The following is a 13,816-nucleotide window of genomic DNA, read 5'->3' on the forward strand; positions in this document are numbered from 1 at the left end:
AAATACTTTCCTTCTTCACACTCTACTTCTGGTGAGGCCACAGAAAGAAAGTTGGCCTAGGATAACGGAAGCCAAGTTCAAAACTTAATCATTTATAATCTGCATAACAAGGGCTGACCAATTTCATTTCTCCTCAGCTGGTAAATGGGGATGTACTATCTACCATGATGTAAAATGTACACTGCTCATGAAATGGGAGTTATTCCAGATGCCCCTGGAACAAGAGGAACAACCTCTGGTCTCTTTGTTTGGTGTGCGATCTTTCTCCCTGCTTCCTTTTTTCTTTCATTTTTACTTCTAACCTGACTTCCTTCTCCCGACTGGCTTTTCTAATTATACATGAGTATGCCTTGGAATCTCCCTGTCTGTCTAAGCACTATGATTCACAGGCAGGAGTCATCACTTAAAACTTGATTTCTCTTCTCTCAGCTCATTTTTGGGGTCCATTTGTGCTGCGATTGGTTAAAGACGGTAAAGATTTTTATGGAAAAGGAAAAATTAAACCAAAGGCTGAAATATGGAGGTGGTAGTGTGAGCAGCTGAGGAATGTGTGGGGATATCAAAGCAGTCTGAGATTCCCATTACAACATTCATTTGGAAATGGTTCTATGTGTGTCTTGTTGCATGTGTCTTACAAAAGTAATTCAACGTCAAAACAAGTCTACAAAACATGAAATAAAAGGGGGCAAAGGACATGGAGGAAAGAGGTAATGCCCCCTCTTCTTGTTTATATCTTAATGTCTAAATCAGAAATGGCACTGGGGTAGGGGTGGGATTTGTGTAGCTTGGTCTGTAAACTCCTGAGGCTGAAAACATTTCTGCACCTCATAATGCATACAATTATAATCTCCCTGTCTACAGATGCATCTTTGTAAGTGCTGCAAATTGCATGTTTATTCATTCTTACCAAACATTAGAAAGGGAAAATTTCACGTTCAATCATCCTATCTGAAACAGGCAACTGCAGACATTCTTCCATGGGATTTAAAAAAATAACTATCCCATGAAGTTTGCATTCCATTAGGATTTGCTCCATATGAAGGCTGAATAGGTCATGGTCTCATAGAGCGAGAAGGACACTTTGGACATAGGATGAGTCCTTGTGATTCATTCTTGGTGCAGGAAAAAAATCATTCGAATGCCCAGTCACCACGTGGTTTAGCATACATACATGACAGGTTGCTTTGCTATTTTTTATGGTTCAGTAGGAAGTGCTGTATGTCTCTTTCAGAACAAACTTTCTTTTAGCAGAGTACAAAAATAAATTCCCCATATAAATCATACAGACCAGCTGTGTGCAGGAAAAGAGACACATCGGGCCTATTTTTCATCTTCTTTCCAACTATTTTAAGAATAGCATCATACTGGCCAAGAAAGAGGAACACTTTTCTTTTTTAAAATGGGAAGACTACGAAGGGTCCTTTATCTAACCCTTGAAAATCAGACTATCTGTAGCATGATTCCTAGAGGAAAACTATTATGAAGCAATGATGTGTAATTCCCTTCTTTCAGACAGAGCTCAGACTCCTTCCCTGGGTTGGCAAAACCTTTGACAGTGAACTGAGGAATATTTGGGGAAAACAATTCCAGGGCTTTCTCCAACAGCATGTTTCCTGTCGGCGCCAGGCCCATTAAGGCAGATCACAGAATCAGAAAGCAGCAGTGAACCTCCAGCTGAGGTTAAGGGTGAGCTATATGATTCCAGGAACTTGGAACCAGTTGTGAAGGTCAGGGAAATGCTGTCATTGCAGGTCACTCACTCCGGGGCTATGGATGGGGACATATGGGCCTTCCAGATTCCTACCAAGATTCTTTTTACTCCTTGCAGTTTGGCCTATTGCTAGCCTTTCTCTGCCCCAAACATACATGTGAATCACCCTCCAGCTGCATTCTTGGAGAAATCATAAAACCAGACAATCCATGGTCTTTTCTCCCCTTCTTCTAATCCCACTTGGAAACTTTCTGTGTCTTGGTCTGGGGGAGACTATCACTATGGACATACTGGAAGGAACTCAAAAAGACGTTCATTAGTAAACTGTAGGTGGCAGTTACGAAAACTGAACTCATTCAATACACAAAGACTCCCCGTTTTCTCACCACCCCCTAAAATCCCTTTCTATGACAAGTACACATATACTTTGTGAGGTCCTCATTTCTACTTCCTCACTCCTCCTCATCCCCTTCAAGTCTCAACTAAAATTCCATCTTCTACAACAAGCCTCCCCCAACCTCCCTTAGTGCTCCTACCTTCCTCTGGTAGGTTATCTCCATTTTAACCTTTAGAGCTTGTATGCATGGAGTTGCTTAAATGTTGCCTCACTCATGAAACTGTGGGCTTCTTGAAAGCAAACACTGTCTTTAGCCTTTAGTGTCTCTGGGTCAGCCATATAGTTAACATTTAATAAATGCTGTTTGACTAACTGCCTGAATTACCTTGAGAAAAGTGATAAAATATCTATTTTAATATTCAATCTGTCTAGCACAGTACCTTCCACATAGTAGTATCTTAATAAATGCTTGTTGAATTGAATAGGAAACTCAAACCATACAGTTATAGGAAGGGATCTTTGAAATAATATAGTTTAGCCCAGCCCCATCCTATGTATAAGAAAACAATGAAAGGTGAGAATAACTGCTTTCAGGTGGTGTGTGCGGGGTGGGGAAGGGCCCGGGCATACAAGCAGTATGTCATGGAAAAAAGATCAAATAAGGTGACCTAGAATAAGCAAGATGTAGTAAGTTACTGGAAACCATGTAAGGAAGGCAGATATATACTATATGTACTATATGTACATCTGCCTTACTTACAGTATGCAGGTAAGCACTTAATAAATGCTTAATTGTCCAATAAATACTTTATCTACCTATATTTCATACATCAGTGGCATTGACACTTTTACTTGGGCAAACCCATCAGACCCAAAGGATAATGCAAAAATAATTAGATGTGGTTGGGGGTTGGAGAAGGGGAAATAGTGACTGGGAAAAATGGACCAGGGAATAGTGACTGGGGAAAATGGGAAAGGAAGAAAGCTACTTGCATGGATGTGGGGTGCTGCTGAATATCTTTGGCATCTATAAGGATTGAGAAAATTGTACTAGTCTCTGAATACACACATTCCCAGAGGTCAAATGCAACTATGGAAAAAAATATCACAAAAACTCAGGTTACTCCATGCCATCATTACCAAAAAGGGTGAGAATTCATTATTCTATAGGTCAGAATGTCTTTACAATGGCTCTGGAGGGAAATGAACCAAGACCACACTAGACTGGGTCCAAATGCTCTAGTTGTATGGTATCCCTCTACACTATAGATAAATTAAGGCAAATACAGACAACCAAAGTACATTCACATTATTATATGACTTCCATTCATTCATTCATTCATTCATTCATTCATTCAACCATGTTTATTGAAAACTGATTAAATCTTGGCTATGCACTGAACTCATCTGCGCTCAGGATAGCAACCCACTTCATGTGCCTGATGTCATTCCCAGATTTACAACTTCATTGGACTGTGAGCTACCAAACCAGATGTTGCTATGACATATGGCTAGGACTCAATGTCTTAATTGCTTTTGCTTTGTAAGTAAGGACAGAAATTGTTTACCTTGCTCTCCTTTTTGGAAGAACCATTGCACATGAGAGGAAAGGTGGATAGAGCAGCTAGGTAGCACAGTGGGTAAAGTACCCAGCCTAGAGCCAGGAAGACTCGTCTTCCTGAGTAAAAATCTTTAAAAGCTGTGTGACCCTGGGCAAGTCACTTAACCCTGTTTGCCTCCATTTGCTGATCTTTAAAATGAGCTAGAGAAGGAAATGGCAAACCCCTCCAGGATCTTTGCCAGGAAAACCCCAAATGGGATCAAGCATAGCTGGACATGACCAAAAAAATGAACAACAAAGTGGCATAATAGAAAAAACTAAGTGAGCAAAAACATAATCTCAGCCCTGAAATTTAAAATCTATGTGACTCTGGACAAATCACTTCTATGAAAAGGAGTTTCCTCTTCTGTGTGATGTTTAAGGAAAATGGAAAGAATGGTATCCTCAATACCCACCTCTCCTAGCCTTTCTGTGTGGGTTAGGGTTAAATGATTATGATGATTATGAATACCTGACCACCTGCTAAAGGACTACACCATGTTAATTCCAAACAGCATCACAAATGTATTGAGCTAGTCTGACTCCATCAGCTGCAATGGGGTTAACATGTTCAACTCTCTGCTCTGTTTAGAGGTTAAACTAGAAGACCTACACATATTGGAAACATTAACAAAATGGAAAGTATGAAGTGATTGACTCTCTGATTCCTCCAGGTTGCTCAAGTGAAAAGACACTTAAAAGAAACATCTGATTTGGGTCAGATTGTGCTCAAAAAGAGAAAATTTGAGAAAATCAAGGCGCTTACACATGTAAGAAGTTTGCACTTGTCTATGAGAACAAATCCACCTTTTAAACATCCCAGCCATGCATAATTTGTAGATTAGAGAAATTCGCCTTCCTTCTTTTACTGCCAAAAGCTATCTCCCATAGTGACTGAAAACCTCCAAAGCTACTCCAGATTTCTGGTCATTTCTACCAAACATAGCTCAAAGATAATGCTTGCCAAAGCTCTGGCTTTCTTCCCTTTTGGTGTGTTTGTTTCCAAGGGCCCTTTCCTTATCTGTGTGGTGCAGAACCAGCCCCCTGGAAATCAGGCATTGGAACTGTGTGACAAAGAGCAGTGGCCAGTCCTGCAGTGTGTCTGGGCTCCTGGGTCCAAGGGCTTTCACTCTGTCACCCTGAACTCACACAGTGCCTGATCACTTATACGATGAAACTGAATGGATGAGAGAAAAAAGTTAAACAGTAGCCCATGATGCTTTAGTGCAAATTGGATAGTTCTGCATTTCTACGCATAAGCTGCACACTGTCCCTACAAAGTAGTCACAAGATTTCTTGGTAGCTTACCTTCAAAGTCTCTAGTAGCTACACGTTCCGACATAGGGAAATGCATGTTCTCTTGCTCTCTGGTATCTCTTAATAGAGAATATGACCCAACTGGTCTGCTTCCTTGGGTTACAGAATCTTTAGAATTGTTCATCATGCTAGGGAGGAGCACTGGGACAATGCACAAAGGACACACAGTAGGCTCCCTTCTCATGCAGCTTTCCAACAGGAACCTCCAAGCCCAGCAGAGAAGCCTCCTCAGCTCTGTCTGCTGCCTGGTTTCTGCAGCTGCCAACTGGGCATGGGTTGCCCAGAATGATAGAAAAGTGATCAAGGCTCCAGAGGATAGGAAGTGGAGTGCCAGGCTGAAAGCCACTGAAGAAAGAGTTTTCTATCTGCTGGCATGTGCCCTGTTAGGCAAGAGCAAGACTCCTTGCTTTGCTGAATCTCAAAGAATCCTTGACTTCTACCCAAAAGGAAGAGCTGACAGGAGGAGAAAAGGGAGCTCTGGTAGACCATGGGCTCCCTGAGTCAACACTGCTATTTAAAGCAGCAGAATTGGTTACTGGACCTGAACATCACTAATCTCTGAGAAGGAAAAAAGGACACAAGGAATGCTACCAGTTCATTATCACAACCAAGAGCCTTCTCCAAATGGAGCATTAAGTGAAAGCATTCTCCAAGCACAATGCTTGTTTCCACCAGTGCAGATGCCCTCACAACCATCTTGATATAAGTGCTCTTATTATCCTCATTTTACAGAAGAAGAAACTGAGGCAGGCAGAGGGTAAATAATGGGTCAAGAGGCTCACAGCTAAAGAGGGTGTGAAGCAGACTTTGAACTCAGAGCTTCCTGATTCTAAGACTAGTTAACTCTCTAGTGGCTGTGCTATGAAAAGCAGAGCCTCTTCTCTTCCCTTTTCTTCTTTCAGGCTCTGCCTCTCTCCTTCAACATATCTCTCTGTATCTCCTCCTTCTCCATCTCTCCCTGCCCCCACCCTAGCTCCCTTCTGCCAACCCTGCAACCTCACAGATGATCAGCACATCAGGGAAGTGCTCTTACTCAGGAGGAAATGAGTTGTGATATGTGGTTTCTAGATAAAATCCTTTTGGTGCCTTGTTCAGAGAAAATATAAAATGCAAAACTGGATTTGAATCTACACAGAGGAAATTGTTTCTGTGCCATTAGGCATGGGCCCTGGCCTTTCAAAATAGCAAAAATCACTGCATATTATACCAGGCTAATGTCAGCCATGTCTTTCTGCTGTCTCTGTGTCTCCCACATCAAACCTCTAAGATGTTGTTGAACCATTCTCCTGACACTTTGCAGAATGACCACAATGGGGCAGGACTTAGGTGTGCCCCAGCAGCCCTCCAAATGAAATCAGGACAACACACCCAATGACCTCACATTCAATGCCTTTCTTTTTCAAGAAACACTTGATTGCTATATGGAGAGATATTTGTAATAGCTACCCTCCTAAATGAATCCCACTAGAGTGGAGTGGCCAGGGAGGCATAGGCATTAGGTACTAAACATGAATGTACTATGACAGAAGACCACTAACCAATCACAAAGAAGGGAAGCACTTGACTTCATCTACAGAACAACAATATTTCCTTTGGGAAATTAGAGACCTATGGTGAAATTGATCTGATTTTTTTTTCTCTGAAAACCAAGATGGGAAACATCAAAGCTCACAAGGTGCTTTACAACTATTGTCTCAATACTGGGAGGAGGTATTATGACCTGCATTTTCCAAATGAATGATGTGAGACAAAGTTAAGTGACTTGTCCAGGAAGCCAGGAAGCAGAGACATAATCTAGTCGGTCTTTCCTCTATCCACTGTACATTTACCTGTGCAGAAGGATGCTTGTGGTAATTGATAGCTTCATTTTCAACTGGATGCCAATGACTTTATACATCTTTGTACAATTACATAGGGAGCTACTACTCCAAGAACCCAAAAAATGGAAGAAATGACCAAGTGATTGTTTTCAACAGTCAGGCAAGGAGCTGGAACTAAGTGGGACTTAATAATTGAACCGATGTGCCCCATTAGCCAACTCATTCTTCATGGCTGCTGCACACTCCTCCATAGAGGAAAACAGCTCCATTAGTCTGACAAAGAACTCACTCATTGCATGCACCCAGTGCCACAGTCTGCCATGTGGCTTCTGCTGGGGTACCCAGCCACTTGCTAGGGTCCATCTATTTGTCTCTCTCCACAGTAAGCAGATTTGTTTCCTGGCCACCCATACCCAAGAATTCCCTAGTAGAGATGTCTCTCACCTCTTCTACTTTCTCAAAGAGAAAGTTGAGGAACTGAAGGAAACAGGAATGAGAGATATCAAATTAGTTGGTTGTGAATGGGCCTCTCATCCCTTCTGGATGCCAAGCCCCAGCCCACAGCACTGCCCACAAGCTTCAGGTAAAATGATAAAGATGTGCAAAAGTGAGTTTCCCTATTGGCACCCTTCAAATTTTTTTGTTTCTAAACATCCATCCTCTCAAGTATCTTAGAAAGCCAATCACAACTGGAAAAAAAGGTCAGGTGTAATTGATCTCCATGTTTTAATGGAAAGAGCCCTGTAACTACAACTGTTTAAAAAAAAAAAAGGAGCCCAATTGTTCCCCAGACTTCAACCTCCACCCCACCCTGCAAGGTTTCTTTGTTCTCAGCATCCCTGAAATGCACTTGCCATGTACTGGTATCTCATCTGGCAGCAATAAAAGAAGGGGCTCTTAGCTTGCTGCTTGATGGAATTCTTTGGTTATCTGTTGAAGGACACATTTTCAGACAGATACATAGGATTATAAACGAAATCCATTATATTGAAATAGATGTAATTTTTCTCACATTGAAGTTTATAGATCCCCTGAAATCTGCTTTTAGACACCCCAATTAAGAACTTCTGAGTGTGCTGGAGGAATAAGAAGACAAAAACTCTTAGGGTTCAGACCTGAGTGCTTTTAGGAGTTCTGAAGCTGCTGTTTGCTTTTAGGGTTCACAAGGAAGAAATGAACCCAAACCCCATTTGGGAGCCCTCTGGATGTTGCTGACTAGTCCAAAATCCAGAAGCAAAGAATCATTAATTCAGGGCTTTCATTTAGGGCACTCATTCTCTGCAGTCTTCCCCTACCACACCCCTGAAATCAGACACCAGGATTTGCAGAGGCAGACATTCAGCATAGGTTGTCCATAATCGAGTTTCAACTTTCCTAAAGGTAACTTCTAGAAGATTATTTTTTTTTAAATAAAAGCAGGTTAGGGAGATGAAGGGAAGAAAGTGAAGTCAAGAAGGGAAGAGGAAGCTTTCTGAAAAAAAAATATACACACATACATACATACATATATACATACACACACAATATCATCAGCAGAAAAAAAAAGTTGTTCAGTAACAAATGACTCAGCATTGAGATCTGGGCCTCCTGTTAGAGTAGGTGTTCCCAACCTGGCGGTCTATGAACTTTGAAAAAAATAACTGTATTTCAATCTACTTGACTTTTTAAATTCCTGTGTATTTTCTTTGAAGCATCTAGAAACAGGATTCTGAGAAGGGATCTATATTCTTCCATGGACTGCCTGTCAAAGGGACCCACAGAACACAAGAAAGAAGAACCTCTGGTGTCAGAAAGTCAAAGATCCCAGGGGATGAATCCATCTCTGAGCCCCAGTTATGATCCTTCCATACTTTTTGCAGGAAGAACAATGTAACCCAAGGTTGGGTGATAGTCAAAGAACCAGGATTTACAAATACATCATCACATATCACCAAATTGGGGGCCAATGTGTGTGTTAGAGAAGGGGATGCATGAGTATGAAAGTAACATGTATAGATAGCATACATTGTCCATAATTGAGCATTCAATAATAGATAGCATTCAAAATATTTTATGTATGCTATCTCATTTGATCCTCACAACAAGCCTGGGAAGTATATTTTTTTTTATTAGCCTGATTTGAAAACAAGGGAACTAAAGTAAAAGGAGACTACTTAAACTCTCTTAGGGTCACACAAATGAGTATCTGAGTTGGAATTTGAACTCAGGTCTTGTTGACTCCATCCACTGCTTAGTTTGATCACAAAACCACTGGAGACATACCATACCTCCCACACTGCTTTACACACCTGGATTGTCAGTGAAAATAACAATATTTTTCAGCTACTCAGAAAAACTAGGGAACTGGGGGTAATCCCATCTCACAAAGCCAAAAACAGTGTGGACAATTCATGTGCTCAGTATTGCATGGTGAGGGGAATGGTATGGCAGAGCTTAGGAATTATACTGAGTTTCCTTTGGTTCACTGTGCCACAGTGCTGAGAAAGGAGCATTGGGGTTGTGAGTACTCTGAGTGCTCTAGCTACATAGATTTTCATATACCTTGCCCTCCCCCCATGCCCCCCACTGACCTCCAACTTGGGGATATGTGATGATATACTTGTAAATCCTAATTCATTGATTGCCCACTTTTGGTGGTTTATCTTGTTCTTCCTGCAAAACATAGAATCTAAGGATCGCAAATGATTTTATGCCTCAAACTTGGTTAGATGTGTGCATTTTGGCCAGGATGACAGGGTGCTTTCTTGATTTGAACCATACAATTTGTTCCATATTCATAATTATATGTTGAGAGTTTCCAACTTTTGAGGCAAAATTTAATATCAATAAGAAAATGAACTAAGTTCCTGCAGATTATTAGAAAATGAGGGGAATTAGTCAATGCCATTTTTTTTCCTTCCCAAATAGGACAATGGTCATGATGAGCTATCATTCTCACTAAACAGAAGAAACTGAACAGATATTCTCCACACACTTCATGGTCACCATCATGTACTTCAACACTTCAAAGATTTCTACTGTCCAGATTTCAATATTCCTTTGAATTTATTACCTCTAAAGCTTGGACATGTTAAGGGCTAAAATTCTAGCTAGACTGTCTAAAATATCTAATGAGTGGTCGCCAATAAATTATAAGCTTTAGCAAGAGTTAGACTTTTAAGCATTTATTAAGGAGAATAAGAATTTGGTAAAGAGAGAGAGAAAGGCCTAGATTCCTATCTATTAAAGGGAGAGCGCATTTCTAGCTCCCTTCTCCACCTGAGTCCTGAGGAAAGAGCCGGAGACAGAGCGCTAGTCCCTTCCTTCTTCCTCTCACTAGCCAACTTCCTGATGCCAAAGAAAAGACTCCTGGTCTTGCCCTCAAAGACCTTCGCTTCATGAGCGGAACTCTTCTACAGTAAGTCTCCAGCAGGTGGCGTCATTCCAATTGTTACAGACATCAGTCTATAGATCTGACACAGATTGTACCAATAAACAAGTTAGGTCCAGAATCGAACAATAAGACTGACTCTATTTAGAAAACTGTAAGATTCCTTTATACTATTCCTCTAATTTCCCATGGAAGCACTACAAAGCATGGACTACAACAGGCTCCTGAGAACTAGAAATGAATTTGGCATGGAAGTCAATGAAGAACTTCAAAGAATAGGAGTGAAAGATGCAATAAAGAAAATGTAGGGTAGCAAGAAAAGATGGGCTGGTAGTGGGATGAGGGCAAGAAATGACCCAGACAGGCAGAATGCTCCCCGGGCACTCTCTTGATGGTACAGAAAGTGAAGAAGCTCTCTAACATGGGGTAGACAGCCTGTGGCAAATAAAACACAGGCACTGGCAATTTCTTTCTTTCCTTCTCAATGAGTGGAAGAGAGGATGGAAAAAGGGAGGGTTTGTATTTGTTTTTTTTTTTTGCTGGACAAGGAAGGTTAAGTGACTTGTCCAGGGTCACAAAGCTAAGCAGATTTGAACTCAGGTCCTCTAGAATCCAGGGCCAGTGCTTTATCCACTGCTCTACTTAGTTAGTTGTCCCCTGAGAAAGGGAATTTGGAATGGAAAATTTTTTAAAGACTCTTCACATCCACATACTTTATGAGAAGACCTGACTCATCTACATCATGTACCAATGTTGATTATCAGTGACCTTAACAGATCCCTCTCTTCAAGTCTTCAAGATTTGACATGGGCAAACTCGAATTTGACTTCATTTGGACATACAGTATTAAATAAATGTTACATCGCATTCTAGACCAATGGGAGTGAATTCACTATTAGTCTTGCCTTTACTGATTTTCATTTGAATTCCCCACCCTTTAGAAAAAGCAAATGTATTTATGCAGAATTTCTATTTGAATATCAACTAATTTGGGCCACTGATTCCTGATCCCCAAAGGGTTTTGTGCTCTCTTCCCCACATCTGCTAGGAGATCACATCTCATGTTTTGGAAATTTTTAATCTACTCCAATCTGTGCATTTTCTATAGGAAAGGACTTGCTCACAGGCCCTGGGAGCTCTGATAATCAAATACTCATGCCACTCTATCCCATGCCATTTCTCCAAATTATATGTTATTCCAACCTCAAAATTTGTGGCCAAGACAAATGAAATAACTTGCACAGGGTCACATAGGTAGTGAGATATTAAGCAAAGAAATTAAATCCAGGTTTTGCTGACTAAAACATAGTGGCCTTCCCACACAGCTCAACCCTGACACTATTTTATAGGCTATAGTCTGATGAGAAAGCTTTCTCCAAGGTGGCATTGGGGTCATGGTGTGCCAAGACCGGTAAACCAATGCCCACAAGAGTCTGTCTCAAGGTGAATACTGAAGTCAGGATTGGTGATTTTGTGCTGAGTCTGCTACACTCCCAAAAGAGGGATTCGAATCCCTCCCCCTTCCCCACTCCTCATCCTGCTCCTTCCATAAACAAAAATGCTTTCCTGGGAACTAGAAACCTCAGTCCTAACTATCTCAGGGCTAGACCAATAAAGTAACTTGAAACATGATCAGGCCAAGCAAGACCACATGGACAGACTAGTATTTGTATATTTTCCACTTCAAACACTCTTCCTCAAAATTGCATCCCTCAATTTACTTAATTTCAGGAAAACGTTGTATCTTCCATTTGCCAACAATATCTAAACAAGGACAAACTGGCTGCATTTTTGGCTATACCTTTATGTCCCCAAAGTAAAAGGAAGATGTGTGTAAATGCTGTCTGTACCCATCATGCACCAAGACAAATGTCTCCACCATGTGGAAATGTCTGCAGAATGCTGAGCAATGTCAGGGAGCTGGAGGATCAGGACTGAAGCCAAATGAAACCCTAAATTTAGTTATGATACCTGTGCAATATTAAACTTTCCTTAGATCCTGTATTGACTTCAATGCACAACTTAGCCGATCCACTCCTTTAAAAGCTCTCTGCGGCAGAGTTGGGGAGATAATGTTACATTTGATGGTGTCACAACCACAAATGACTGTTGCAGGGCAAGAGGGAGAAGAAAGAGAGCAAAATCTGCAAGAGATGAGCAGAAACACGCTCCAGTAACCAATTGTCTCCAGGGACTTAGTCCACAAAGCTTCCATCTGAGGAGCCGAGCCCATCCTGGTGACTGCTGCTTGAACAAGCTTCATTTATATGCTGCAGGGATAAAGGTCCAGGCTGGAGTGGTAAGGTGATCTGCTTTAGCCATGGACTATTAAGCAAGTTGAAGGAAAATTGCTTCTAAAAATGCATTTTATATTCATTTCTAGCAGCTATATATGGTTGCTTCCTTTTGGTGAGTGAAGATCCAAAGAGAATTTGTACATTTATTTAGAATAGCCAGAATTATGAGATAGTAGGATAAGAAATAGGAACGGCTAGTCATTAAGATTTTTTTTTCTTTTTCCGGGGCAATGAGGATTAAGTAACTTACCCAGGGTCACACAGCTAGTAATTGTCAACTGTCTGAAGCCGGATTTGAACTCGGGTCCTCCGGAATCTAGGGTGGTGCTTTATCTATTGCACCACCTAGCTGCCCCATGTCATTAAGTTTTGATAGGACCATAAGAGTAGGTGATGGGGAGGAAGAAGAATGAGGCACAGAAAAAGATGTTGGAACCAAGTTGTGGGAGGCCTTAAATGCCAAGGTAAAAAGACTGGGGATCATGAACTTTAAAAAAAATATTTTCTAGTTGCATTTAAATCATAAAAGTATTTATCTGGTTGCATGTAAAGATAATTTACCATGTTTTCATAAGAAAGTCCCAAATTTTTGCCCCTCCCTTCTCCCCAAGACAGAAAGCAATCTGATTCATAGTTGCATTTAAGATTGATTTGCTTTGGAATCCTGCATATTTTGTGCATTTTAAAAGCATTATTCTTGGGGGAAGCTAGGTGGTGCAGCTCAGGAGGAGCTGAGTTTAAATCCATTCTCAGACACTTGACACTTTCTAACAGTGTGGCCCTGGGCAAGTCATTTAACCCTCATTGCCCCCACCAAAAACAAATAAATAAAAGCATTATTCTTAAAAGGGGGGCTCATTGGCTTCACCTGCTAGAAAAGGAGATCCATGACAGAAGACATTAAGAACCCTAGCTCTTAAAGGGAGCCACAGAACCCTTTAGAGCAGGAGAGGGTCTCTGTCTGCCCTTTATCTCAAACCCATTATCTTGGTAGCTGTGTGAAGAAAAGATCTGGCAGTGTGAAGACCACGTGGGCAGGTATTATAAGAGCCCAAGGTTATGTATGATGGGTTTGCAGATGAGCAAAAGAGTATAGCACACAACATGTTGAAAACATCCCCACTCACCAGTAGCAATTTACTTCTTTGTTCAAACTCAAGTGAGTTCCAGAAACCTAAAGAATAAAATATTGAAAAGCCCATCCCACCCACGCACCCCCTCCAATGCCCCATTTCCTTTTTTAACTCAGCTTCCTTTGTTTGCTAAAAACAAATAGGCTGGACTGCACAGAAAGCCAAGAAATCAATAGAAAGTAATTAGAAAGAGTAGTTAATGTCCTTGAAAAGGGCTTTGAAGGCAAACCA

General features: G+C 41.1%; 1 protein-coding gene across 10 annotated transcripts in view; it reads right to left on the reverse strand.

Moving 5' to 3' along the window:
- NRG1 (neuregulin 1) overlaps nucleotides 1-13,816 on the reverse strand; it is an 818,450-nt gene that overhangs the window by 41,616 nt on the left and 763,018 nt on the right. The window lies entirely within an intron of this gene.

The sequence above is a fragment of the Dromiciops gliroides genome, chromosome 6 (genome assembly GCF_019393635.1).
Source record: "Dromiciops gliroides isolate mDroGli1 chromosome 6, mDroGli1.pri, whole genome shotgun sequence".
NCBI lineage: Eukaryota > Metazoa > Chordata > Mammalia > Microbiotheria > Microbiotheriidae > Dromiciops > Dromiciops gliroides.